General features: G+C 49.4%; 1 pseudogene; it reads right to left on the bottom strand.

Moving 5' to 3' along the window:
- Positions 1 to 342: 342 nt before the first annotated feature.
- Positions 343 to 27,907, bottom strand: part of LOC121047906 — a 56,039-nt pseudogene continuing 28,474 nt past the window's right edge.

Genomic DNA, 27,907 nt, shown 5'->3' with positions numbered 1-27,907 from the left:
ACTATATCATTCTTCAGCAATCGAAATATTAATCGGGTATTCCGCTTTTACCTCGTAGTAATTGTTATATTATATTCTGCGACGTAATCTTTAGTTCAGCGAAAAGTATCGCGCATTGCAATAAACGCGCGATCGTATGTCAAGCAATTCTCGCGCAGAGGGTTCACTTACGGAATTTGAAATTCGTCGGCGGACATTTTACACAAATTGCGCCCATGATATTATGCAGGGTCGTTTCTAACTAATCAATGGCGCGAAAGAAGACGGGGACGCCTTCGGACGATCAATGTCATGTATTGCACACTGCGCCCCGATCCCGCGTCCCGAGTGCACCAGCTTGGATTACAGCATTCCTGGGAGTATGTCCCCTCGGCCGACGAACGAGCTCTCGAAGAACATGTAATCCTGAAATAGAGGAGGTAGCCACCGTCAAATCCACGCCGAGAACGCTCATACGGAAAAAACATGCGTACACACCATGAGTGAGTTCCTCAAAATGAATGCGTTACTGAGATTGGTTACCGTCCTGCAAAGGTAACGAAGTACCGTTGTCGTTGCTTCGGAAAAGTCAGATATTGCAACACTCGTGGCTGTGTTCCGGGATTTCAGCAGATAAGGACTCTAAGGAGAAGCTGTGGACTGTTGCCTGTGAACATCTGGACTGTTTTCTTATCCAAACAAGAAGTGGGACGGCATGCGTCAGTAACACGTCAATTGTGCTTCATGGAGAATAATTTCAGTTTTTGCATGAACGGATAACGACTGGCTAGCTGTACGTGTTGCTGCTTTGCGTATGTGTATATACTTTGTTTTTTTCGGAGTAAACATTGTTGAAAGGCCGCGCTTGTCCTGGCGATGAAGGCGAGTGAGTTGTCTTGTTGTCTTGTTTACTTCGTGTTTCTCTTTTTTTGCGCTATTTTATAAGTTTAACTAAGGAACGTTGCTTTTTGCGTTATTTTGGATTTCAAGATTTTGCAGCGAGAAGCCACAGTCACGAACTTCGACAGCAGTTCAACTTTCAAGGAGAAATTTGAAAGTATTTTTATCCTTCGTTGGTCATATTTATAGACTGCCGCGTGGTCTCGATGGTGCGTTCACACCTTAAAGGGAACAAAAACGTGAAACATTTTTGTCCAAAGTATTTCGTTGACTATATTGTAAAGTGGTAACAAATATACTTTAGTCGTTAGACGCTTCGTATTCTGAGAAGTACGTCAGTACGTTAGTGAACGAAGTAACGTGCTGCCAGTAACGTCGACACCTGCAGCCCACCACTTCCAACACTGCCGTTGCGTTGCATCGGGCGCTGCCTGTACAGACGCCTCAGCTCGTGACAATCTTCTTTCTACGCATGCGCCTCGCCCACACTTGATGAAGGCAAACGCGAACTCGTTTGCAAGCAGTGTGTTGGTTTATTCGCCAGGGGATCGAACCGTGTCGCCACCGTGCGGCCAAATTTGTAAACATCCACAAGGGAATGCTTTCAATTTCAGCAGACGTCACCGCGGCGTTGTCTGCTGCGGTTTCGACGACGTCTCAACGCAAGGGACAACTCAACCACCAGGACCCCCTTTTCCCCCGACCGGTGTTGCCAGATTGGGCTATATATAATCAAATTGGCCTACATGTTTTTCTAATTGGCGTCGAAATTTCGTGGTTGGCTATGTGGCTATTTTGGGCTATTTCTAAGAATGCGGCGAACTTTTATCGAACCTCATGTTCGACGTCGAACTTTGAGGTTCGACTAGTTGATTTTCGAACTTCTAACCAGTTTCGAAAAAAAAATTGGTTCTGTTTTGGCTGTTCGAGAGGAAAGAGAGGAAGAAGAAAGGCTTCAAACTTCTACAAACCTCGGGGTTTTCACTACGTGTAGTGAAGCAATGCTTGCAGAGTTCAAGCGCAGTGAACCAAACCGAACAGATCGCACTATTACCACAGGCCCGGTAGCACGTCTTCTACCCGGACGCATATGGCTCTGCCCGGGCGAATGACTACCTTCCAGTCGTCGCCCACCCCAAGAAAGGACAACACAATCAGATATAGCTAAACTGGAATGGGGGACACTCATATTTTATACAAAGAAAAATAGACGGGTGGGTTATCGGTAAGAACCTTGGATATTGGAGGTTCTGGTTCGAAACTCCCAGTGTTCTGACTGTCCTGCTTCTGCATTCTGTTCTTTTACTGTATGATCATATCTTCTGTGCTTCACAATAAAGCCGTCTTTGTTTGTTTTGTATTTCTGAAAACCTACAAATAAGGGTCAGTGTTGTAAAAATTTTCAAACTTACAAAGTTTTTTGTTTTTTTTTTTTAAATTTACAAGTGATTTTAAGCCTTTTTTTACAATTTTTCACATACGAACAAAACATTTTACATTCTCCTTTTCAACCCTGAGATGCGCCACATTTTGTGTACGTTAGCTACGTTCGATTTATATACATCTCCAGCACCGACGCAAAAAAGTGTAGGGCGGTGCACTTCAGGTCGTGTCTAAATTAGCGGAAGTATACTGCCCTACACTTTTTTGCAGTGGTGCAATGCAGGAGGTGCAAGCAAATCGAACGCAGCTAACGTACACAAAATGTGGCGCATCTCAGGGTTGAAAAGGAGAATGCAAAATGTTTTGTTCGTATGTGAAAAATTGTAAAAAAAAGGCTTAAAATCACTGTTTTTAGTTTTGGCGATATTTTTTTTTACGGCTTGGCTATATTAGGGCTATGGACCGTTCCATTAGGGTCATAGCAGAGTGGGCCAAAAGAGAAAAAAATGCCCTCCCCTTCTCTCCCGGATGTCGTCTGCTCCGTCGAGTGGGCAGTACCTAGCATCCGGCTTGCGTACAAACTCTGTTTAAAATCGCGTCATTTTGGAAATTTCAAGAGCAGATGCGCAGATTTTGGTATGCCATTTATCGTGTATTACTATGCTAGATAAAAACGACTAACAAAGTCCAATTGCGCTGTTATCTGCGTCCAAATAAAAAAAAAAAGCGAAAACTGTGTCAGACTGGCCGGTCTCTCCGGCGAAAAGTGAATCCGGTGGCTGAACCTTTTTTACTATACAAAGTTCGTACTGGTGTAGGTCTTTAGCGACCATGAGTGGATGTCTGAAATAATAAATTAAAACGTGCTCTCCTGCCGCGATACACGCAGTAGTTGAGGGTAGTACTGCCGGCTGACTCAACTGCTATTTAAGTAACGGAAAAAAGATGTCAGTTGATCATTGACCGAAGTACAACAACAGAGAGCTCTAGGCTGATTTTGGAGTAGCCATAACTATTCTAAGAACGCGAACCACTTCACAACGGCAGCCACGAGCGAGAGTTCGATGTTCCGTATAGCCCGCCGATACAGCCCAAAGATGGAGAATGGCAACCTCCCGTTTTGTCGTCTGCTAGCGGAGTCGGGCGCGTGCCCTCTCTCTCGTTTTACCCCGCCGAACCCGCTGAATTTCCCGGATGTAGGGAGAGGGCGCTGCTGTCGAACAAAATGGTGCCGCCCAGAGAGCGCTAAATGAAATGGTCTACACCTACCAGTCGTTTGGCGAGTTTTTGGTGGGACCATCTGGCAATACTGCCCCGGACACGGGTTAAGCCACGCACAGCCAGGCGTGGGTGGGTGAACCCACATGGTTTGGGTTCGTAGTGACGCCACTCACCAAGCACCTAACACCTAAATTGTTAGATGCTTGACGTTATTCAAGTGATATCGCCCATCTCGGTGGCGATAACACAGTAATTTTCAGAAAGCAGAAGCACTAACCTCTGCACAATATATATTTTTTCGCGAAAGCAAAGAGGTTTGCAAAACAAAAGGCCTAGAACCAACGATACGACAACCGACAGTAGCAATGCTGCGCCAATATGCGGCTTGGGACTTCTCCTTTTGTTGCTTTTTCACGCTAGTGAAACGATACAACTTTTTTAGAATAAAAAATATTCAACATAAGTAGCGCAGTTTACCCGGAAACATGCGTCCGTCGTGGAGATCCATATTTCCCAACTTGTGCCTAGAGCAGATAACGCATCCACACAATCAGTTGTTTAAATATCGCCCCTATGCTCGCATCACGATTCGATCTTCACAGAAGCACAGTATAGTACTGCCCCGTTTTCCGCTGAAATTGTTTTCTCAACGATGTTATTCGAGAAAATAAACGTAAAAAGTCTACAGCGTCTCGCGCGTTAACGTGAAGAGCCATGGTACGCCCATAGTTCTGTTCACACTGCAATGATGATGATAGCGCAACATTAGCGCTACCTGTATACACGCTTGAAAGAAAGGCTCCTGTGCGCTGCCATGTTGAGCGATGCTTGTGCCGCGTAACGTTTCCGCCATGCTGGGGTACGCCAGGGCCACGTCACTGGGGTGCGCGATGACAAGATGACTGCGTCTGGTGTATCGTCGACGGCCAGCGTTAGCGACACACTTACTGTTTCGGAACGCAGGAGGAGACATCCACACAGAATGGTAGCAACAAATATTGTAGGGCGGAGCCTCTTTAAGGGTTCATAACGATCGCAGCTTTTGTTCCAGCACGTCGTGGGAGCCGGAGGTGCCGCAAGCGCAGCCATCGTTGATGCAACGGCCATGCGGCTTCTCGCGCAGTCTGATGAGCGCTTTGACACTTTAGATATCTTTTTGTAATTGTTTGTTTCGTTACTGGTCTAGGTATTTTTTTTAATTGTTTGTGCTCGTTCGCGGTTCAAGACAACACCTGCATGTTTTACAAGTTTTTTTTTTTTTTTTTTAACGCTTAGTGGTGTATGCTTCAGCAAGAGACGCTTGGCAACATTGTACGGCAAGCCGCGAGCGTTTTGGCTGGAGAATAGGTCCGCCTCACCTCGGCGCGCGGTTCGAGGTTAACCCGGATTCGCAGTTTCAAACATGTTTAGAGTAGACGCCGTTGGACGATGATCACCTCTGCGGGAAGCACTTTAGGGTAAATTCTCGGAGACGCGTTGCCGCACTATTCATTTGTCTCGTTCCAACATGAACGCGGGAGAACTGTCAAGTGGTGCGGACAAACCGGACAGCGTTCAGTACGTCTTCACGTTAAAACGACCGTCCGCACGTTTAAAGGAGTGTCTGCACGTTGAAGCGACAAGGGCCCGTAGACGTCGTCAAGGCTATACGCGTCGTCGACACGGTAATTGAGATTCGAAGTAATTGTAGGCCTTTTAAGATTTGTAGACTGGAAGCACGTCTGGGAAAACAATAGGTGCAAGGTTACGTTGACTATTCTAATCGGTGGCAATTTCCTATTTGTTATGCTTGATTCCCATAATCCGATTGGGCTCGCAATTTTTTGATTCCGACATGCAAGTTCGTCTGTTCGTTCCGCACGTCGTGCATTTGTTTACCCTCCATATGAACCCTCGTGCTCACGTTTCCCCTCCCCCTTCCTATTGATCTCAATCAACCAATGGCAGCACGCGCTTGTCTGGCTCCTCATCGCGCATTGCGCGGCCTTAACACTGCTCTTTGACTAGCGTGAGTCTCCGTGCGTTCTCATGCGCCAAAGACGCGCTTTGAAACCCTTGTTCTCCCGATATACGCCTCTTATGAGCCTGAGTGGCGTCGCAACTGAAATTAGCAAGCAGAATTTCATCGCGTGAATCAGGCTTTAGCTTTCATTCTGCTGCGTCCATGCGGAATAGATCGCGCTTCAATCGTCTTTTTTTTTTTTTTTTGCGCCGCTTTTTGCAACGTAATGAGCTTTGTCCTTCTCTAAAGTAACCAAGTAAATAAAACAATAATTCATTGCGAGGAAGATGAAGAATCAACAGGACAATGTCGCATGCTATTTTTTTTTATTATTATGGCTACGGCGGTCTTTTTGCCCATACCCCATAGCGCATGTGCGACGCCGCTAGGAGCGCGCCGGTTTGTTTGGCAAAAGAACTCGAGGACACCTAAGCATTTCTTATGACTTGTGAATTCGAAAGAATTGATGTCCAATTGAACGCCGCCAGAAGCGGCCGCAACGCCAGCAGGGAGTGCGGCGGTGCGCCGCGCAGACCACCCTGGCTCGCTGGTGACTGCTCCGCCGCTGGGTGAGGCAGCGGCGTGAGTGCTAAGCTCGGCGCAGCGCGTGCTGAAATCACGTGTCCTCTCATCATCATCATCGCCCTAACTGCGGGTACCGGTTGCCGACATTAGACCTCAAACCGGAACGTTCGGCCTAAAGTTAGGCCAGTGCATACCTGCGTCATCCCCTCACGTCATACGGCTGCGCGTACCGGTTGACGACGTTGAACCTCAAAGCGTAGCGGTAGGCCTAACGTTATGCCTAACGCAGCGTTACTAAAACACTCAGTTGGGAAACTGCCATAGAGACTGCTCTGAAAAAGTGTCCCCGATCTGTCCTCCAGAACCGAGCTAATGGTGAACACAACGCCGCCATTTCTCCCGCAGCGGCCACTCGAGGAGCGGCACATGGCGTCTATTTTGGCTTCAGTCGGCCATTTTGGAGCCGAAGCAGATACAGCGGAAGAGGTTACAGGGGTGCCACCCACGTCTCCAGCGGACGCGCCGCGTCTTACTACCGAAGTTAAAATGCACCTAGGTCGGGACGCGCTACCTGAAAGCACCGCTGAGGCGTGGTAGTATAAAAACAATATTAATTGTACCGCAAAACCCTGCAAACTAAAGATTTTAAAAACATCACGCACCCATCATTTTGTACTAAACTCCAATAAATTTCGTACAAAAAGAGTCGTTTTCGTTTGTTTTTACGCAAAAACATGCTTTCTAAAAGCTCAATGTGACCATAGTACAGACAAATGATAAAAAGTGGCGCTGTAGTCGTAGTTAGCTCGGTCTCGGTGGGCGCCAGCGGCCCAAGTTTCGACGGCGAGTTTCCAAACTGAGTGTTTTAGTAACGTTGGCCTAACGTCAGGCCATCGCATACACGCGTCCCCCTCCCTCTCCCCCCCTTCCCGCTACGGCGCCAGCAGTTCGGCTGGCTCCTTAGCATAGATGATGCCGTTGCTATGGAGCCTCATGACGCGTCGCAGCTAATGGGAATTTGGGTGCCTTTTTCGCTGCTACAGACAAAGCCGGCTTCGCTCCATGGGACAGTTAATGCTTTCGCATTAATACGAGTATAGCGGTTTGAACTATCAGGTCGAAAAGCAAAGAATTGTGTTCGCGTACGATTAGCATGGTGCACGCCAGTAGAGCGGCCTTGTAGTGAACGTCCAGGTCGAGTGGAAAGGATACGCTGAAGATGTCTGCATCCGTGAAGAGCTCCCGGGAGAAGCCGCCCCACTTCTTCGTGATCATGCCGATGATTACGCCAGCCAGCGTCCGCACCTGGGGACCAAGACAGTGTAAAGGTTTAGTGAGCCGTGTCTACGTCTCCGAAGAGCGCGCTCAAAATAGCTGGCTCCACGATGCACTATCAAAAGGCACATAGACGATGCTGAAAGTCATATTTCTCTGGCATTTCGGAGGAGAACAATAGGCGCGCTGGGCGTTTGACGGTGCTGAAGGTCGCACAGTGTGCCTCAGCATGAGCTGGCTCGACGGAACGCCGCCCGGAGCAGTGGAAATCTCGCATGTGGCGCCCCTGATGCGATGAGCTATTGGAAGCGAGGCTGGAACGAACTGCCGCGATTCCATGCGAGGGGTAGGGGGGTTGTTGCCACTAATAGGCATTGCTAATAAACTTAATTCGAAATTGTAAAACTTAAAGCATGAAGTATGTGACGGTGAGGTGCTATCAGGTTATCTAAGGACATGCACTCAGCGAGTCATTGGCAACTGACCCTAAAGGAAATAATACAAAACGTGCGGCATTTCAATGTGATTCATCGAAGCCACTATCTACATACACTCAAGGCGAAGTAGGAAGTTCTTGACCGATGCACGGCTTACCTGGCAGAAACATGCCCCCCTTCCTCCTAGCATAAAACCGCGACGGTCCCTCGCATCCTGACTCCAGACAGCTTATCTAAAGTCCCTCGACACTTCTTTTACAAGTAACGACAACCAGTACAAATGACAAAGCCCATTCCGTTCGAACAAAATGGCGGAATTTGGTTTAAATCTCTGCCGTGCGCCGCCATTCGCTTTTTAAGACCTGCACCGTCACCCAGTCGGTGCTTCAAAGGAAGTCGCTACTTGTAGGAAGTTCTTATCTAAGGACTTTAAGCTTGTGGCATCGGGGCCCGCGGCGCCCCATGCGGGGTTTTTGCCTTCCTGCCGGCCTTTCGTCGATCCAGAGCTCATTGTAAAGAGTTTTCGAAGATCGTTTCCGCCGTCCGGCAACGCTCTCCGCAACAACCCGCTCGGGAATCCGGGTTTCTTCAGTCAAGGCCAGCGGCACGCAGGCGCAGTAGCAATCTCTTCGTTGCGGACAGCTTAGCGGAAAGCAGTTCATTCCCTGTTGATGCCCACCGTACACGGGTGCACGCATCGCCGTCAACTGCAAACCGAACAGTCGCTCGAGAAAAGCATTCCCTAAAGCCGGGGGCCGGAAATCCGCGCATCCGCGGTAGCTATGCGGGCAAAAGCGGCCCGGCTGTCCGTGTTATCGCCATTGCATTCTATGGCGTGCACTCGTTGACGTTGTAGGGGCGCTGTCACGATCTTTCTCGAACGTGGACGAAGCGGGCCGAAGCACCCGCCGAGAAGAGACAACACGCAGCCTGGTTGTGAGGGTGGACGATGACTGGCCGGAGCGGCGTGCGCTCAACGGCGTTTATTGGGCGCGGTGATCAATGTTGCCCGCAGAGCCTGGTGGCCACAGACGGGTGGACTGGAGGGGGCGCTACCGACTGGTCACATCCCTCCCACCCAGTTTGTTTTTTCTAAAAACAAATTGAAAGAATAAACAACGCGCACGGCCGACACCAACTCGGCGTCTGGTCATGCAAAGTCCTGGCCGGTCGACGATGAAGGTCACCCCGGCGAGTAGCGGTCAGATGGCCTTCGCTGCCGCGTACTCCGCCAGACCACTGGTGTCGACGGGCCAGGTGTGGCAACGCCATTCACTGCCTGTCCCGGTCGCGCTCCATCTGGTGGAGCCGCAGGGACCGGATTTGTGAGTGGCACCGGTGCAACTGGTGCCACTGGAGTGGCGACGCTTGTCGCCTCCGGGGTGGGTGGCGCACCGCTGGCCACGACTGGTGCTGTTGGGCCCCCTGCAGGCTGGTCCTCTGAAGCGACGGCCGAGGGTGAAGCCTCGGCCGTCGCAAGCCAGTCCAGGTACTCGGCGCTAGCGAAAGCGGGACCATTGTCGGACAAAGTAATGTCCGGCAATCCCTGCGCCGCGAAGACTTGCCGCAGCGCCGCAATGGTCGCGCTTGCCGATGGACTGGTGACTGGCAGTGCCTCCACCCACTTGAAGAAGGCGTTTACTACCCCCAGGAAGTAGTGGCCCTTGAAGGGTCCCGCATAATCCACGTGCAAGCGGGACCACGGCCTCTGTGGGAACGGCCAGGGGGTGATCTCCACGTGGCGCGAGGCTCGCTGGTTTTCGTGGCAGACCTGGCAGCCTTGCACCTGGTGCACGATGTCCTGGTCCAAGCCAGGCCACCAAACGTGCGACCGTGCCACCATTTTGGTCTTTTTAATGCCAGGATGCCCCGCATGCAGCAACTGCAGGACCTTGGCCCGGAGACTTTGTGGAATCACCACCCTGGAACCCCACAGCAGGCAGCCCTGCTCCAAGCTTAGCTCGGCGGTCTTGTGGCTGTAGGCCTGGTGACGCAGCTCCTCACGTCGGGCAAACGCCTTGACCACCTGAGACAGGACCGGGTCCCGGCTGGTCGCCTGCGCCACCGAAGTCCTGGTGAGCACCCCCGGGTAGGCCCGCTCCAGCAGGAACACGTCAGCTGGCTCTGGAACGGCAGCAGGCACCTCCGGCAGGGGCAGGCGGCTCAGGGCATCGGCAGGTCCCAGGTTCTTCCCAGGGCGGTAGACCAGCTTGTACCTGTATGCTGCCACCGTCAAGGCTCAGCGTACCACACGAGGCGATGCTTGCACTGGGACTGCCTTGTCAGGTCCCAGCAGCCCCAACAGCGGTTTGTGGTCCGTGACTGCCTCGAATTGCCGGCCCCACAGGTACTGATGGAAGCGCTGGACCCCAAAGATGAGGGCCAAGCCTTCCCTGTCGAGCTGGCTGTAGCGTTGCTCCGCCGCATGAAGTCGACGAAAAGCAAACGCCACAGGGTGTTCCTGACCATCCCGACCCCGGTGCGACAGGACGGCTCCTACCCCGTACGGCGACGCATCTACGGTGAGGATCACAGGCTTGGCCGGTTCAAAGTGCACCAGCACTGGAGCCTTAACGACCAGCTCCTTGCTGTGCTGGAAGGCCAAGTCCTGCTCCTTCTTCCAGGCCCACTGCTGACTGTCACGAAGCAGGCGATGCAGCGGCTCCAGATGCGTCGACAGGTTGGGCAGGAACCTCCTGTAGAAGTTGATGAGGCCGAGGTAGCTCTGAAGCTCCTTCTTGCTCTTGGGCTTCGGCGCCTTGAGCATGGCCTCAATCTTGCGGGGAGCCGGGGCCAGGCCAGCCTGGGAGATGATGTGTCCCAGGTACTCCACGCTGGGAGTCAGGAACACGCACTTGTCCAGCCTCAGCTTGAGACCGGCGTCCTGTAGTCGTGTCAGGACTTTGCGCAGTTTCTGCAGGTGGTCCCCGTCGTCGGTACCGGTAACCAGGATGTCGTCCAAGTACACCGCCACGTGCCTCATGCCCCTGAAGAGGTTATCCATCGCTCTCTGGAAGATGGCTGGGGCTGAGGCCACGCTGAACGGTGGGCGCGTGTACTGGAAGAGTCCCATGGTTGTCGAAATGGTGACATACTTCCGGGCGGCATCCTGGAGCGCCAGCTGCTGGTACGCATCCCGAAGGTCGAGCTTGGAGAACTTCTGTCCCCGGGACAGAGCCGACCAGAGATCTTCTACCCGAGGCAGCGGGTACTTCTCGACGGTAGCGACGGGTTTAATGGTGACCTTGAAGTCCCCGCAGATCCTGACGCGGCCGTCTCGCTTGAGGACTGGAACAATCGGTGCAGCCCACTCGGAGGTCTTGACGGGCACCAGGATCCCTTCTCGCTGAAGTCGTTGCAGCTTCTGGGCGACCCCGTCCTTCAGGGCAAACGGCAGCGGGCGCGGCTTGAAGAACCGAGGCCGGGCTCCCTCGGGAACGTGGAGGCCGACCGTCGTGCCGACGAAGGTGCCCACCCCCGGCTGGAACAGGGAGTGGAAGTCGGTCAGGAGGCTCGGGACGTCTTGCACCACGTGCAGCGCAGCTTCTTGGTACTCCGGCAGCCGAACACCCAGCGAGTGAATCCAGTTCCGGCCCAGCAGCGTCGGCGACGACCCCTTGGTTAAATAAATGGGAAGGATTGCCTCTTTGTCGTCAAGGCAAACGCTGACTTGGGCCCGACCCTGGACCTGGGAAAGCTGCCCGGAGTAGCTGCGCAGCATGACGTCAAACGCCTCGATGGACACGCCGGAGAAGGTCCGCTTGAACAGCTTCCCGGGCATGACCGACACGCTGGCCCCTGTGTCCAGCTCCATGGTGATGGGGTGGCCGCAGATTTCGACAGAAACCAAGTAAGGTGGCACAGACGAAAGTTTATTCATATGCCACACGTCGAAGATCTGCGGCTCGTCGGCCACGACGTGGACCCTGGTTGAAGAGGTACCCAGACCTGGTGCCGCTCGTCCCCGCCGCGTTTTCTTGGGACGGCCACCGTGGGCGCGGGCTTGACTGGAACCCGGGCTTGAACCAGGCTGCTGCTGCTGGCCGCCGCCGGTCCTCCCCCCTCGGCAGACACGTGCGAGGTGCCCAGTTTTCCCGCACGTGAGGCATTGTGCTTGGACGAACTGGCACTGTGAGGGGGAGTGGGCAGCACCGCAGCGGCTGCAGGCACCGCTCCTTGCCGCCATCTTGTTCACCGCCGCTTCCGTCGACGGTGAGCCGGCCGCACGCGCCATCTCGCTGGCGTCCTTAGCTGCTGCTTCCATCGCCAGCGCTGCCTTCACCGCGTCGTCCAGAGAGGGGTCGGGGAGCTCCAGGAGTCGCGTCTGCATGGCGGGGTTGTTGATGCCGCAGACGAACCGGTCCCGGAGTAGCGAGTCCAACTGTTCGCCGAAGGCGCAGGTGTTCGCTAACCCTCGTAGCGCAGCGACGAACTGCCCGAGGGTCTCCCCTTCCTGGCGGCTCCGGATGTTGAAGCGGAACCGCTCCATCAGCGTGGACGGCGCCGGGCTGAAGTGCGAGCGCAGCGTAGCGTAGCGAGTAGCTCACCCAGCGTTTTGACGTGCGGCGTGGCCGGCTTGAGGAGGTCGAGCAGGAGGCTGAAGACGCGGGTCCCGCAGATGGCCAAGATGATGTCCCGTTGTTTCGCCTCCGGCGTGTCGTTGGCCCGGAAGAACACGTGGACTTGTTCTTCGTAGACTGGCCAGGCGGACCCATCTCCCTCGAACGGCTCGAGCCTCCCGTACAGCGGCATGGCGACAGGAGCGGGGGGCGGTGTTGCGACTCTCTCGGCGGCGTGGGCCGAACCGTGCACGTTGGTGGCCTCCAGTGCCACGGTTCCTCGTCGCCAGTGTCACGATCTTTCTCGAACGTGGACGAAGGGGGCCGAAGCACCCGCCGGGAAGAGACGACACGCAGCCTGGTTGTGAGGGTGGACGATGACTGGGAGGAGCGGCGTGCGCTCAACGGCGTTTATTGGGCGCGGTGATCAATGTTGCCCACCGAGCCTGGCGGCCACAGACGGGCGGACTGGAGGGGGCGCTACCGACTGGTCACAGACGCTTGTAGCTTTATTTGTCCGTAGTATTTCCTGACAACGTATATCGTATGCTGTGCCCGACTATTTGAGCTCGCTACCCGAGCCTGAACGGCAGCGGTATCGAAACAAACTGTGCGTGGACGGCGTTGCCTATGAGGATCCGTACGCCGTAAACAAGGCCTGCTGGACTTCCGACGTGAAGTTGTTGCCACCGAAGTCGACGGCTGACGTCGTCGTTTATTTAGTTTTTTCGCCAAGCCATTTCACGGCCGACACAGTGCAGGCGTACAAGTCTCTCGACGCCTACGATTACTTCGAGTCGGTTTCCGCACTGCCGGCGGTATCCGCAGACTGTGGGTCAGCGGAAGTGTATTTATTAATTGATTAAATACACACAGCGTCTTCAAGTCAAGGTATGATATTTTCCTATTCTCATGACCACAAGGCATGACAAGCAGTAAAGCTTTGTCCGTTCTGCAGTCTCGGCGGTAACACGTTGCAAGTAGACGGCGTTGCCGGTAACGCGTTACTTTTTTAAGTAACGTAGTAACCTACTCGTTACGTTTTCGACACAGTAACGGGCAACGTACTTACGTTACTATTTCAAGTAACGTAGTTACGTTTCTCGTTACTACTTCCCAAGTCTTAAAGAAATTACACTTCAATGTTTTCCGTGTTTTAGGCGTCAAGTCATGTTTTTCTTTGTGTTTTTTTTATCGTGAGTATTTAGGTGAAACCGTAAAAAGAGATAAAGTAATTATGTTCAGTTTCTGCATGAACATAATGTTTCTTGATATATGAGCTTATGTATACCTGCATCGTCAAAACCCTAAAATGTGTTAAATCATAATTTCAAAAGTAACGCAGAAGTAACGTGCGTTACTTTTTATCGGTAGCGGTAACGCGTTCATTTTATTTTTAGGTAACGAAGCTCAGTAACGCGTACCTTTTATTTGCAAGTAACAGGTAACGTATTTCGTTACTTTTTTTCGGTAACGCCTACAACACTGCCGTTCTGTCGCCGATCCCCTTCTGCTTTGTAGCACGGGCGTAGCGAGCCTCCGACGAGCGCTTGGCCGATGCTTTCTGCGCGAACACCATGGGAACAAAATCCGGGTGGTCTTGATCAGGCAACGGTTTTCCTGCACATAAGCAAGCCTCGGGACGGAGATTGAAATGGAAGCCGCACTTGCCTTCAAGAAAGTACTTGCCGCACAAACGGTCGTTCACGCGAGGCGACCATTCTTTTCAATCCAAGGATATTATCCACCTTCTATGCTTTTCAGAGTCTGCCGGGAACTTCTGGAAACTCACTCCGCTACTTTTCTTGTACATTTCGGTGCAATTAACGGCAACACAGCCTCGCGGCATGCTGAAATGCTATGACGCCCATGCGAAATGTGCGCCCTTTTGCCCACACGACCCGGCATTGACGCGATTGCAGCGCCGCCGCAGCTCCGTGACGTCAAGCCCGCGTGTCGGTCTATAGGAGGTATTCACTGGACGCCATATTTGAGGGCGATGTTTAGAGCGCATGCTCAGAACGAGCTCACATTAATAGCCTGCTAAGACCGGCAACCTTGATGGTGCTAAATGCACGCTCCAAAAGGACTGCGGAAGTTCGCCGTCAGCACGCGCTCAGCAGCAACGCACACGGATATGGCCGCCAGTGGATACTCTCTATTGGCGACGTGAGCGGTCGAAAGTGTCGCAATGATCGGCATTCCACGATTGGCCCAGTGCTGCCTATGACGTCAGCAAAGAATTTCTCATCAGCGGAAATAAGAGTAATGTAAGAATTTCCGTTTTGACATAGTGTTGGTAGTGCTGATTTAAAAGGGCAATGGTTTCAAGCTTCCACCAAATACTTTACTGGGGGGAATACATTCCACTCTGCTCATTTGCATTCGACAGAACGCCTACAGCGCCGAATCCAGCCCTGACGGAGTGGAGGTCTGCGTCAGTCCACGCGGAAGTGCACGTGGATGTTCGCGTCGGCCGCAGCGGTGTCGTCTCCAATTCCACCTAAAGCCCCTTCATGTTTCAAAAGTAGCGCAAGGTGCGTCGATGCACGAGGCACGTGGAACGTACGACCCTTGGGAAGATCGATCATGGCAGCACAGCGCAGCAAAGTATTTAGCGCAGCACTGAGCTAGAGTTTAGACGTCATGTTATTCTTAGAAGTGGCGCGCGGCACGTGTCTCGCGCATTTCCACAACAATGAATTTCGTATGTAGAACATCAATATCATCGATAGCTGAGACCTCCCCGACGATAGATGGCTCTCGCTAAGCCCAGAAAACCTGTCCGCGCCGAGGCTACCCTATTGAAAATTCACTCTAAGAAAAAACGAGTGTAGTCGGGTGTATCAGCAGCACATGCACCCCTTTCCTGAAAGATGCTCCCTCAGTTGCCCAGCCAGTGTATTTGTGCACCGACAATGAGCATCCTCCTCTCCCTTAAAAACCTCTAGGTGTATCAGTGCACCGCCACGCTAGCCACGCGGCCCGACCAGCCTGTGCTTGGATGCTCTCTTATGGCGCGTTCACACTGGAAGCGGATCCGCGTTCACGAAGCGGATCCGCGCGTTCTCAACCGCAAAGCGGCTAGGATCGAGCGGTTGGAGCGCGTTTTTGCCAACCGCTTCGGGACCGATTTCTCTCAACCGCTTTCACGAACCGCAAAGCGGCAACCAATCACAACGCGACGCTCACGTGACGTCAGTGACTTTCGAAACAAGATGGCGCCTGTCGCTGCTGAGGCGTCCAAGGCGCTGTAGTCCTAGCGCTGTAGTCTTAGCTTTCGACAAATCAACGGAGAAACTTGATGTTCACGTCCGTCACTTGAATCCGCCGCGCAAAGAATTGACTGGTAATTTTAACGGGCTTCGCACCGGTGATTTGGTTCGGGTAAGAGTTTGTTTATTATTCCCGGTGCCACAGCCCAAACTCGCTGCCTTGTTAATCTCTGGCTGTAGAACGTCGGAACCCGCCCCTGATCGACCGAATTGTCGGCTTTTTTACCCACTAGGATAGTCGCGTGAACTATAGAAAGCTTTCGACACCGTGCATGACAACCACGAAGGCCGATAGGGACGTCGTGAGCTTGATTGCGTAGCCAACGCACTTCCGCGGAGGGGGCAGGGTACCTGCGCTAGCTCGACCTGTAACGTTTACTACTAATAAAATAAATAAAGGGAACCTAGTCAAGGCATAAAGTGTACGTACCAGACAATTCAGAGGTAGTCCATACGGCGTTTATTTGAGCTTAATGTCAAACAAACAGTAGACACGATCGACGAGCGAGTGACGAGAGGAGAGTCCACCACCAACAAAGTCACGACCGGCTAGCACCGAACACATTCCACCGCACCACGGTCCACTCCACCGCTCACAATTTCGAAAATGATACAAGCGAACAACGGGATCCCGAAAACAAGGTCAGCTATTCATGCGGAAAGGGTCCACTTCGAAGAAAAAGTCGGGGGCATCCTGTTCTGAGTCAGCAACGCGCCTAGCTGGGCTTTGCGTGTGGGCGAAGCCGAGGGAATCACAGGCCAGTTTGGCGGGTCCATGCTTCTTTTTTCGCTGCCTGAACTCGTGATGCGCGCGAACATCCCGGAGAAAAATATTCCGAGTGCCAAAATAGCAAAAGTTTGGCTTTGCATCTTGAATTAAAGTGGATTGTGAATTGTAAAACAGGGTTGCCAAACGCAAGTCTCAAAAGATCACGCGTGATCGCCGAGAAACCGCCAACCGCCTCTCGGTGGGTCTGAACGGGGTCGCTCGCCAACCGCATCCGCGACCGCTTCGCGAACGCGGATCCGCTTCCAGTGTGAATGCGCCATTATGGCGCATTCACACTGGAAGCGGATCCGCGTTCGCGAAGCGGTCGCGGATGCGGCTCGCGAGCGACCCCGTTCAGACATACCGAGAGGCGGTTGGCGGTTTCTCGGCGATCACGCGTGATCTTGTGAGACTTGCGTTTGGCAACCCTGTTTTACAATTCACAATCCACTTTAATTCAAGATGCAAAGCCAAACTTTTGCTATTTTGGCACTCGAAATATTTTTCTCCGGGATGTTCGCGCGCATCACGAGTTCAGGCAGCGAAAAAAGAAGCATGGACCCGCCAAACTCGCCTGTGATTCCCTCGACTTCGCCCACAAGCAAAGCCCAGCTAGGCGCGCCTTGCTGACTCAGAACAGGATGCCCCCGACCTTTTCTTCGAAGTGGACCCTTCCCGCATGAATAGCTGACCTTGTTTTCGGGATAGAGGGCCAGCTTTTCCCCCTCGTTGTTGTTCGCTCTTATCATTTTCGAAGTTGTGGGCGGTGGGCTGGACCGTGGTGCGGGGGAATGTGTTCGGTGCTAGCCGGCCGTGGCTTCGTTGGTGGCGGACTCTCCTCTCGTCACTCGCTCGTCGATCGAGTCTACTGTTTGTTTGACATAAAGCTCAAATAAACGCCGTATGGATTACCTCTGCATTGTCTGGTACGTACTCTTTATTCCTTGAGTAGGTTCCCTTTATTTATTTTATTAGCAGCAAACGTTACAGGTCGAGCTAGCGCAGGTACCCTGCCCCCTCTGCGGTAGTGCGTTGGCTACGCAGTCAAGCTCACGACGCCCCTATCGGCCTTCGATCGTGGTAGTCATGCACGGTTTCGAAAGCTTTCAATAGTTCACGCGACTATACTAGTGGGTAGAAAAGCTGACATCTTGGTCGATTAGGGGCGGGTTCCGACGTTCTACGGGCAGAGACTAACAAGGCACCGAGCTTGGGCTTGTGGCACCCGGAATAATAAACAAACTCTTACCCGAACCAAATCACCGGTGCGAAGTGCGTTAAATTTACGAGTCAATTCTTTTCGCCGCGGATTCAAGTGACAGACGTGAATATGAAGTTTCTCTGTTGATTTGTCGAAAGCTAAGACTACAGCGCTAGGACTACAGCGCCTTGGACGCCTCACCAGCGACAGGTGCCATCTTGTTTTGAAAGAGACTGACGTCACGTCAGTGTCTCGTGGTGATTGGTTGCCGCTTTGCGGTTCGTGAAAGCGGTTGGGAGAAATCGGTCCCGAAGCGGTTGGCAAAAACGCGCTCCAACCGCTCGATCCTAGCCGCTTTGCGGTTGAGAACGCCCGGATCCGCTTCGCGAACGCGGATCCGCTTCCAGTGTGGACGCGCCATTAGGGGTCACTTTTGGGTTGGTCAGTTTCTTAGGAAGTATGGAACTGTTTTGTTCACTCGGTAGTGACAGTAGAGTAGACGCTATGCTTGTTTTAGGCCAATCGGGTCTCCGGGTAGGATCACGTGACTACAGTCGCCAAGCTAGAGATAAGGCAGAGCACGGCACCTGCCTGAAGGCCAAGGCCACGGGTAGCATCCACTGCACTATCAACTTTGGGTCGAACTTTCAAGAGGATATAGGGGACAAATCCTCTGGCTGCGTTCATTGTTGGGATAACCCTGAAGATAAGCCTTCGCGAGGGCGACCACTTTTGGCCTTGAAGGAGCTGCTATTTTCGTATACTCCTCTCTTTTCTTTCTCTCCCTAAGCTGAAAGCGTGGAACAGGTTACGCAGTCGTCGGACGAAAGCACAGGAGGCTTTTTTTATGCCTTGAGTCCGCTGTCTGGGCGCGGGTAATGGCAGGAGCGTGATCATGTGGCAAAGGTTTCACGGGTGACGTTGTAGCTCTTTCCGATCCGGAAATGTCTGATTCCCGGCCTAGTTTCTTGTGTGCTGTGCTGCGACCAGCGGGGCTGCCAGAGATTTCGTCCGTGACATTGTATTCGAGTGTACCAAGGCTTCCAGTGTTTAAGAAGTCCAACGTACATCGGCAACAAGCGATTTCTTCAAAAAAGCCCAAGGAATTCATGTGATGTGTTTAGTGTTCGGCTTGGCAAATTACTTCTTCTGCCACATCGTGTTGAATCTTCACAGACCCTTTCTTTTCGTGTTTGTGTGGTTCTGCAGTGCCCGTGTCAACATGTATCTCGGATTGCATATTTCAAGTCCGATATTTTCATCGTAAGTGCGCTGCAACCTTCTCTTTTGCAGCAATTGACCGTTCCGTTCCTGATTACGTCTAAAATTAGGCAGTGTCTATGTCCTAGCAGCCGGGAGAATGATTTCCCCGAAATTCTATCGGCAGTCGCCTGCCATTGGCTGTCTACAATCATGTGATAACTGCAGGGGACTTTCTTATCTCCCGGCGTTTTGTGAACACGCGTTTCATGGACACCTTTTCGTTGATACACGCTTTCTAGACTCGTTTCGTCGGCACTAACGTTTCACCGTTACTCGTTACGCGAAATACACGCTGTAGGGACATTTCGTCATGCGTGTGCCCCTGAGGCGCGTGCTCACCGACCCAGCCCACACGTTCACGTCGCTTCGTGGCGACAGTATGCGCGGCTCATTAAAAAAAATGTTCACCCTACCGGAGATACCCGTATATATCACCTCGCGCACATTGACTGGGGCTGCTCATTACAAAAAAAAAAAAAAAAGAAGAGAGATGTTAATTGAGGAATGCTAACCTGAGCTGTCGATGACACGTCGTTCGATGAAGTGATTATACCGCCAATGAGTGACGACGGCCGGCACACTTTCGGGTAAATAATTCTGCCTGCTGCTGAGAGAATAGACTCTACCTAAGAATCACCCCGGTTCTTGTTCGCTCAGTAATCTCCTCAGTTGTGTAACAGCTTCGTTGTATATCTTCACATATCACAGATCGCTTGCACGTTTGTACTTGTTTACGGAATAGGCTGCCTACACTGTTAGAAAAACTCCTGTCAAAATATGGGACACATACATGCTAACCTTGTTGCCACAACATGTACTGTATTACCGGACTACAGAACATGTTCCATACTTCTTTAGTACGGGACATGTTGTTGCTGTATGGGCAGCCACAACAAGTTCCATACACCATCATCACGGAACAAGTACTGTATGCTACAGGAAATGTACCATCGTGGCACACAGCAGCACATGTTCTGTTGCAAGCCATGCCAGAACATGTACCATTTTTACGAAGTACATTACATGTTCCAATGCGTCCAAAACGACACAGGTTACATTTCTTGTACGTACGGAAAAAGTTCAGTCTTGTTTGTGGTGGTACTCGCCCCATTTTATGTTACTGCCGCTATTCATGAGTACATCCGGGCTTTGTATGTCACATGCCAAGCTCCTCCTTGAAAAAGTTGATATGCGACATGCAAAACAGGGATGTCCTGGCAGTTTGCAGGCGCAACTTGATGCACGTCTTTGCAACATAAAATTACCTGCAATGCGCAAATGTTCCCCAAACTTGTATGTATGGAAAATTTGAACTGTCGTATCTAATGCGAGCACTATCCTGAAAACAGAAGAATGAATCTGTGACATATATACTCAATAGAACAGCCAGGAATGCCATGAGAAAGTGTTCACATGCTACGTCAAGTTTAGAGAGCATTGTACATGTAGTGACGGGGATAAAGGCAGATGAACATTTGTAAAAAAAACGTTATCAAATTAAGTTCACGCTTGGTCCTTTTGGTTCCAACCCATAGCAACGGACCCATTGCAAAGAAGACTGAACAGTTTGCTGCTTCAAAAATATTTACATTTATTTTTCTTTTAAATGACTAGAGCAGATACACAATAAAAAAAAAAAAAAAACACAGTTCATGCCGCAAATATTTTGGGGGGCAGCTCAGCCATAAAAAAAAAATATCAAAGTGAGCAGTCTCCTAAAAAAATGTGACCAAAAATTATGCTGACATGCTACATCTTGAAAAGAACCATCTTGGCCTATACAACAAATTGTAATATTAACAATAGAAAAGAAAGATTAATCTAAACAAGCACCGAAGTTTCTTTCCACTTCTTTTGGAACTTCGAGAACTCTTGGAGGGCTCCCTGCGCCTTCAGATGCACCAGAGCAACTTTTCTTGACGACTGCCGGGGCCCCTCCTGCGGGTTCATTGTCACAAGTCGCCTGAAAAAAAAAGATAACATAAATAATGGGTGGGATTTCTCAGAGGAGGATGTATAACAGAAGCTAAGGAGTTCCTGGCTCCTTTAACTTCTCTATCGGTTAGTAATCCAATCTGGACAAATTCAAAACCTCGTCTGTCGTATACTTTCAAGCCGAGACACGCCCTTCATTTGGACTGTCAGTGCACACACCATGAGCCTCCAAGTCTGATCCTTGCATCAAGACGAATTGTGATTGTACACACACACAAAAAAAAAAAAACGATTCAGCTTACTGGCATCAGTTCTCAGTAATAACTGGACACATTTCGGATCTTGTGTCAGCACACAACGCTAAAACATTCTACAACCCGAGACGGAGGCTACAAAGAAGGACGAACACATCCGTCTCAATTGAAACGTATGTCTTCGAAGCCTCCATCTCGGTTTGTAGAATGTCATATTAACCAGCTCGCCTGTCTACTAAAGTTGTAACCAACGATACTTCGGTTAAAAAAAGGATTTCACAGTACCAGTAAATGCAATATTACAAAAAAAACTTGCCTGAAGTGCTTAAGCAGAATATTCTGGTTATTATTAGAGGGAGGTTAACATTTGAGCCCGTTCTCGTTTCGCCCTTCTCACTTGGCCCTTCTCAAAACAACCATTCTCAAAAAGATCCTCTCTCTTGGACCTGGCGCATTTGGTCCTTTCCCGTTTCGTCGTTCGCATTTCAACCCTCCTCATTTGAGTCCGTTCTCGTTTCGCCCTTTTCACCTGGCCCTTTTCAAAACAGCCATTCTCAAAAATATTTCGCTTTGACCCGTCGCACTTGACTCGTTCTATACGAAAATCGTTTTTTTTTTTTTGGGGGGGGGGGGGGGGTTATAATTATAAGTACATTGATATATTTTGTGTGTGCGTGTGTGTGTGTGCCACGCTACAGGCATACTCTCTCTGCCAAGGATTTTAGCAGTGCGTCGAGATCGTCGTGAAAAGCTACTAGCTGACAATAAAACAGACCAAGTACTTATCGCAGCCAGATCATATTCCGAAATGTCACGTTTTTTGGGGTCTCTCGACTTGGGACAATGCCACCACTTCTATACTGCAGTGTTTCTCAAATGGGGGTCGCGAAGGCATCTATTCGCGTCTCCAGCTCGACGCTCGCCCTCCCGCGGCGGAAATGGGAAGCACTCTAGTGAGGGTCTCCCGATTCTCCTGCTCAGCGGGCATGGCGGAACTGCTCGCGATCATGGCTCGCGAAATGTCGTTTCCGAATGCAAACAACACTCTTCACAGTCCCAACGTATAGTGCTGCAGCCGGCATGGGATTGTACCTTACTGGAGAGTTTTAGTATTGCGCATTGAAGCAAACGCAAGCGGTGTGCGTTTGCGTTCGAGTTGCGTGCCCCACGTTTTGCGTGCGCCTCATCACCATGCGCCATCCAAGACCGCAATTTCGGGCTCCTCGCACGCGCAGTGCGGAACACGCAAAGCTAACGCAAACACACAGGGCTTGAGTTCGCTCTTATACGCAATATTAAAACTCACTACTGTTTCACCGGCTTCCAACGCCAACGAAACGTGCTGCAGTGAGCATACGGTGCAAGCAAGTAGGCGTTCCTTCGAACTGGAAAGGCTGAGATTGGCAAAAAGACGGCGAGCAAATACAAAAGTAAATAAATGTTATGAAAAAACTAGTAATTAAAAAAAACTTTTTTTTTTTACTTTTGGGCATTTGGTTTGGAAGTATATTGGCGACGACTTTGGACGTTTCGCCGATTGTCAAAAGTCACGACTTTGATAGCACAATATACTTTACCCACAATTAATGCAATTTTACATAGATTTCTCATATTAGCAAGAATGTTTTAATTTATTTTAGACTATTTTTATTCTATTGGTAATTAAAATGCAGCAATTAGAACCAGTGATGATAAGTAGCACAGTTTTCATTGTCAAGTTTTCTTCGCGCATTTAAAATTAGATCATAAGCAACAAATTATATTAGAGCTTGAAGAATTACTTATTCAAATATGCGAATTCTAATATTATTAATATTAATAGAAACCGCGGCAATGTATGCCTCCAATTAACGCCAAGATCAAGAGAATACGCTATTTAACCATAATAGTCTTTCCAGAAAGGTATAATTCTGTTTTCTTTTTAGCATATGAAAAACTCTGACATAGTTATCAAGATAGACAAACAGTCAAACATTGGATGTAATATAAAGTCCTACGCGTCACGCGGTGCTATAAAACACACACACACTTCAGCTGTCTGACTCGGATTCCGTCTGGATTTTTTTTCTAGTGAGAACAGCGTTTATTAGTTTATTCGTTTGGTGGACATATCGTAAAAATTATAATTATTCTAGTTCGTGTGCTTGGATAATTGTCATTATTTTCCATGACAATTATCTGAGCGAGAAAAAAGCAGCGAGCACGCACATATATCAGCACTGATTTTTTCAACGACTACAAATATCAGCCTGAATCGAACAGTATGTCACAAAATAAACTTTCCGCAAGCAACTTTTCCAACTAAATAATTACCATGTGAGACATATCTTGAGTCATGAAAGAATCCGAAATTACGACCTATATCGAGAAATTAAATCCAAAATAGAGGTAAGTTTCGGTTTCGCTCCAGAATTAAAACGCGCATCCTTCCGTAAATAATACGCTAAACACCGCTCTTGTTTTCAGGTTAAAGAGGTGACCTGCGGTCATAAAACATTAGCTTCCTCGTATACCAGAAATAATTTATGTCGCTCAGTGAAGCCAGCACACTAGACAGGCTCAACAGTGGCACGCATCTCTGACCCTCACTAAACCCGCCATCTTGGAAAATGAGTGGCGCCACCTATAGTTAGTTGGAGTCGCGAATAGGGGTCCGCGAAGCCATGTCTTATCAGTCAAGCACGACAATATTAGTTGTCTTTCTTCACGTCGTTATGAAACGTTCCAATTTTTGGGTGAGTACTCTCGTGCGTGTGTCCATGAGATAAGTTTACTATACACTAGCAATTAGTTATATCCATTTATTAAATCCTTATCATGATAACTTATACCTTTTTATGCCCCTCACCCCGAGCGGGGTCCTCCATCATCTCCGCCTTTCTACAAGGGGTCCGCGAAACATCAATGGTTGAGAACCACTGCTAATATGTATGCTATTTCTGTTCAAACAAAGTTTCCAAATGAAATGTTCATCGCTTTTTTTTTTTCGTTTGCTTAGAGGAAGGGAAAGACGCGTCATTGTACGATTCTCAGTGCGCACCTCTACACATAACATAAACCTAATGGTATGTTGGGGGCCCAAGCAAGGTAAGGCTCATCAACAAAGCCGCGAAGGCATAACAACGTTAGAAGCATGCCGAAGTAAAGCCATTATTCGGTCGTAGGGCGAACGGGCAAAATGAGAATGGGCCCAGGTGCGAAAAACACGATTCGGATCTTATGAGAAGGTTCAAACGAGAAGGACCAAATGAGAATGGGTCGAAATGTGCAAGGCTCAAATGCGAATGGGAGGTTTTGAGATACACCCATTATTAGAATGCTGAACATTCATGTCTTTTGGTTCATATTACTTATTCTAACTGATAAGCATAGCCCTGTCGCAGGTATATTCGTGTGCCCCTGCAGAACAAGGGCTCATGTATTTGAAGCCGATCGATACTAAGGCGGATTAAAATATAAGTTGCATGCTCCGTAGGATGCACAAATTCTAGTATTGGTTCTATATGACAATGTATCTGAATATCAGATTCATACTGATTATTTCATTATATTGCAACATAATAATATGACTTACAGAGAAACGGTCGTCCCAAACAGGTCACGCAGTTACTGCAGCACATCCAATTAACGTGAGCAACGAATATTTTCAAGCGAATTGTGAATAAGGGTGTCTAGAAAGCAGCACGTTAACATCAGGCCTTTGCCTTTCTTAGTTCGAAGTTTCAACAAAAACATGGTACAACATGTTCCAGGTTGCTGTTGAACGTGCCAAACTAACACAAATGCTAGCGCTAATATGCTGCTCTACAAAACATATTTCTTTCCGAATTGCTGCCGAAAGTTAGACACTTTATTTAATGTAATTGACAATGCCTCAGCGAAAGTGTGACCAAGCTGAATGAAACCCTTAATATCTACATGGGAATACTGCAATACGTTTGAGGAATCGTTATGCGTCTGCTACACCGAGCGTTTTTTTTTTTTTTTTTCTTACAGTTTTGTTTTAAAAAAAGCCATGAAAGCTACACTTATCCGATTTGTGCGAGTGAGTTATACGCCCAGGGGGCATTTGGTGGTGGTTCGTCTTCGCGATAAGTCCGCTAATTAATTAAAATTCGTTAATTAACTTTTTAATTACTGAAAATGGTCATATGGTTCCAATTAGAAATTTGCTGAGCGTCGTCCAAAACCCCTAAATCAGTAATTTTTAGAAAGACTTTGAGCGCGTGAAAAAAGCAACAGTGCGCTGAAGTTACTACTCGTGGAGCAGGTACAAGGCTGGGGCTAAATAAGAGACAGAAAAATCGCACAGGCGCCTTACCGCGACAGCTAGCTTTGTATGCGCTCCACGAGTTGTAACTTAAATGCACTACTACGCTTCTCACGCGCTGAAAGTCTTTCTAAAAATGACTGATTTAGGGGTTTTCGATAACGCTCAGCAAGCTTCTAATCGGAACCATATGTCTATTTTCACTAATTAAAAAGTTATTTAACAAATTTTAATTAATTAGCCGACTAATCGCAAAGATTAGCCACCCACATAATGTCCCCATTGGCGTATAACTCACTCGCAGAAACCGAATAAGTGTAGCTTTCATGGCTTTCTTTAAACAAATCTGTAAGAATAACAAAAAAAAAACGCCCTGTATATGTACAGTGCTCACCAAAGGAACACCCTACTGTATTACCTCTGGAGATTACATCAATCCATGACGTAGCGCACAAAATTGTTGCATTAAGCAACATGTTATAGTTGTCGTTCGGCCACCGACAAGTTAGCACTTTTATGGGGTAATGAACAGTTGGTGTGTTCCTATAAGTTTCGGAAACATTGCACATTGCCAAATGAAAACAGAATTTGAACTTTTTTGACTTGTACCATATTATATAATGTAAACGAAATATGTTTCGAGGGCTCAATATTTCCCGATCGAGGTCAAAGTTGAAGTTTTGGAATAATTTGCGGGTTCTAATTTTCACGATGCGGTGGGATCTCAATATAGTTTCCAATGTGTTTACATTTTACCAGAATTGTTCGCGGGACCTTTTTTTTTTTCAAATTGTAGGCGATTTGCAAAAATTAGGTTCTTGCGAAAAATAAGTCGATTACAGTCTTCGAAATTTCTAATTTTGAGCCAAATTGGCTTTGCCGGAAATACGTTGAAGAGCACACCATAATTCAAAAGTATGCCAAACTGCTTAGCATGTTGGCAAGGACACGAAACAGATTAGCTACATAATTTATTGCTAACGGCCTATTATGTCATTAACGCTGTCAAAAAGTATTTAGCAGCTATTGCTGCTTCCCAGACAAAGAAATCGCCTATTTATTTCTTCATGAAATGCAATATCCACTAGACAATTCTACCACCTGAATGAAATAGCACTGTCCATACGATACATTTTTCCGAAGCAAATTCACAGCGCACATTTTCATAACTGAAAGGCACATCTATAGTCACCTCTAAACGAACTTCAACGCTGCTAGCAGCTCAGCAGGGTACTTTAGGTATGTGGCGTACATCAGCTCCATGGCAGAGAGGAAGCTGACTCCTTCGAAGCACCTGGTGCCATCCAGTGGCAGACGAAGATGCTTCTGCCTGAAAAAAAGGTCATTTTTTTAGTCATAAAGGAACGCTGAACCGACCGTTTATGATTTTAACTGTGTTTGAGAGCATTAATACCTAGGACTTCGGGAGTTATATTGTTTTGAAACATGGCACACCTTTTCAGTTCTTATCTGGGGAGGAGACTCTCAGTTTCTTCCGGTGTTGCGTATGGCCCGCGGCAGGGTTAAACGCCGTTATAAGTGCGCCCCCCCCCCCCCCCCCCCCCGAACCATTTTCTGCAATGTCTGCACCTGGCCGTTTGTTTTCGTCGAGCGCCTCTCGCGGGTCAAGGTCATCTGACTCAGCGAGCCGGGCGTCATCGTCGCTTCGGAAGCACGCCGGCCCAGCGAACGAACCAGACGGGCGCCGTAATATAACATCCGAGCGACGTAAACAACGGCTAAGGTTTCACGACCGAACCACCAGGGCACGATCCGAGGCGATGAGATCATCCGGACGCCTTCATTCAACGCGAAGACACGAAGGGCCGAAAGTCAGCACGTCACGTCTCGGCCCCGGACGGTGTTTTGACCAGCTGCGTGAATTCCAACGAGCCGGTGTTTTGGTGAGACTCTCGGCGCCGTCTAGACCGACAGTGAAGTGTTTACGGCGGCTGAGTGTGCGTAACAATGGAATGTGGGGCGGGATTTGAACGGGACACCTGTCTGTGATTGGCCGACCATCCGCCGATGTGGGGGTCCCTACCTAGGGACCTAGGGAGAACCAAGTGTTTAAAACCAGCGAACTTCGACCAGCAAAGTCTCCTCTGTTCTTGAACCAACTGTACATCATGTAAATAAACAGTGTACTTTTTCGCTTCTTCTACTTCGCGGCTCATCGTTGTTCCCGCTGAGCTCTAGCCCGGTGCCTGGCTCGAGTCGCCCCTCCACCACCACGGACACCGCTCGGTCCCAACACCGGTTAACATATATATCCATGAGTTTTATTGCTTTATTCCGGTGATATATACAGTATTTTCCTTTAATTCACAAGGAGAAATCGCACTCCGTTGAGGTGAATGAACTTGAGAAGCGATAAAAACAAGTCAAATCCCATCCTAAAAAAAAAAGAAGTGAACTTGACATTTAAAACCCAATTACAATTCACGAGCATGCTCCTGAATGTGTGAGGCTGCATGCATAATGCGCGACTCTGGTCGCATATTCACGAGCAAGCTCGTGAATTGCGAGGTTGGTTAGGTCATGATGGGGCGAAAATATTTGTTTGAGGGGTTCTGCAGTAATTTTTATAGCCAGAGCGAAGCTCTGCTGCGACTATGGCCAGGATTCGGGTCGTCCAATCAAAGAACATCAACGCGCG

The sequence above is a fragment of the Ixodes scapularis genome, unplaced genomic scaffold, assembly GCF_016920785.2.
Source record: "Ixodes scapularis isolate PalLabHiFi unplaced genomic scaffold, ASM1692078v2 PGA_scaffold39__5_contigs__length_11793443, whole genome shotgun sequence".
Lineage (NCBI taxonomy): Eukaryota > Metazoa > Arthropoda > Arachnida > Ixodida > Ixodidae > Ixodes > Ixodes scapularis.
The sequence above is the reverse complement of the archived record's forward strand: the minus strand, read 5'-3'. Positions and strand labels throughout refer to the sequence as shown.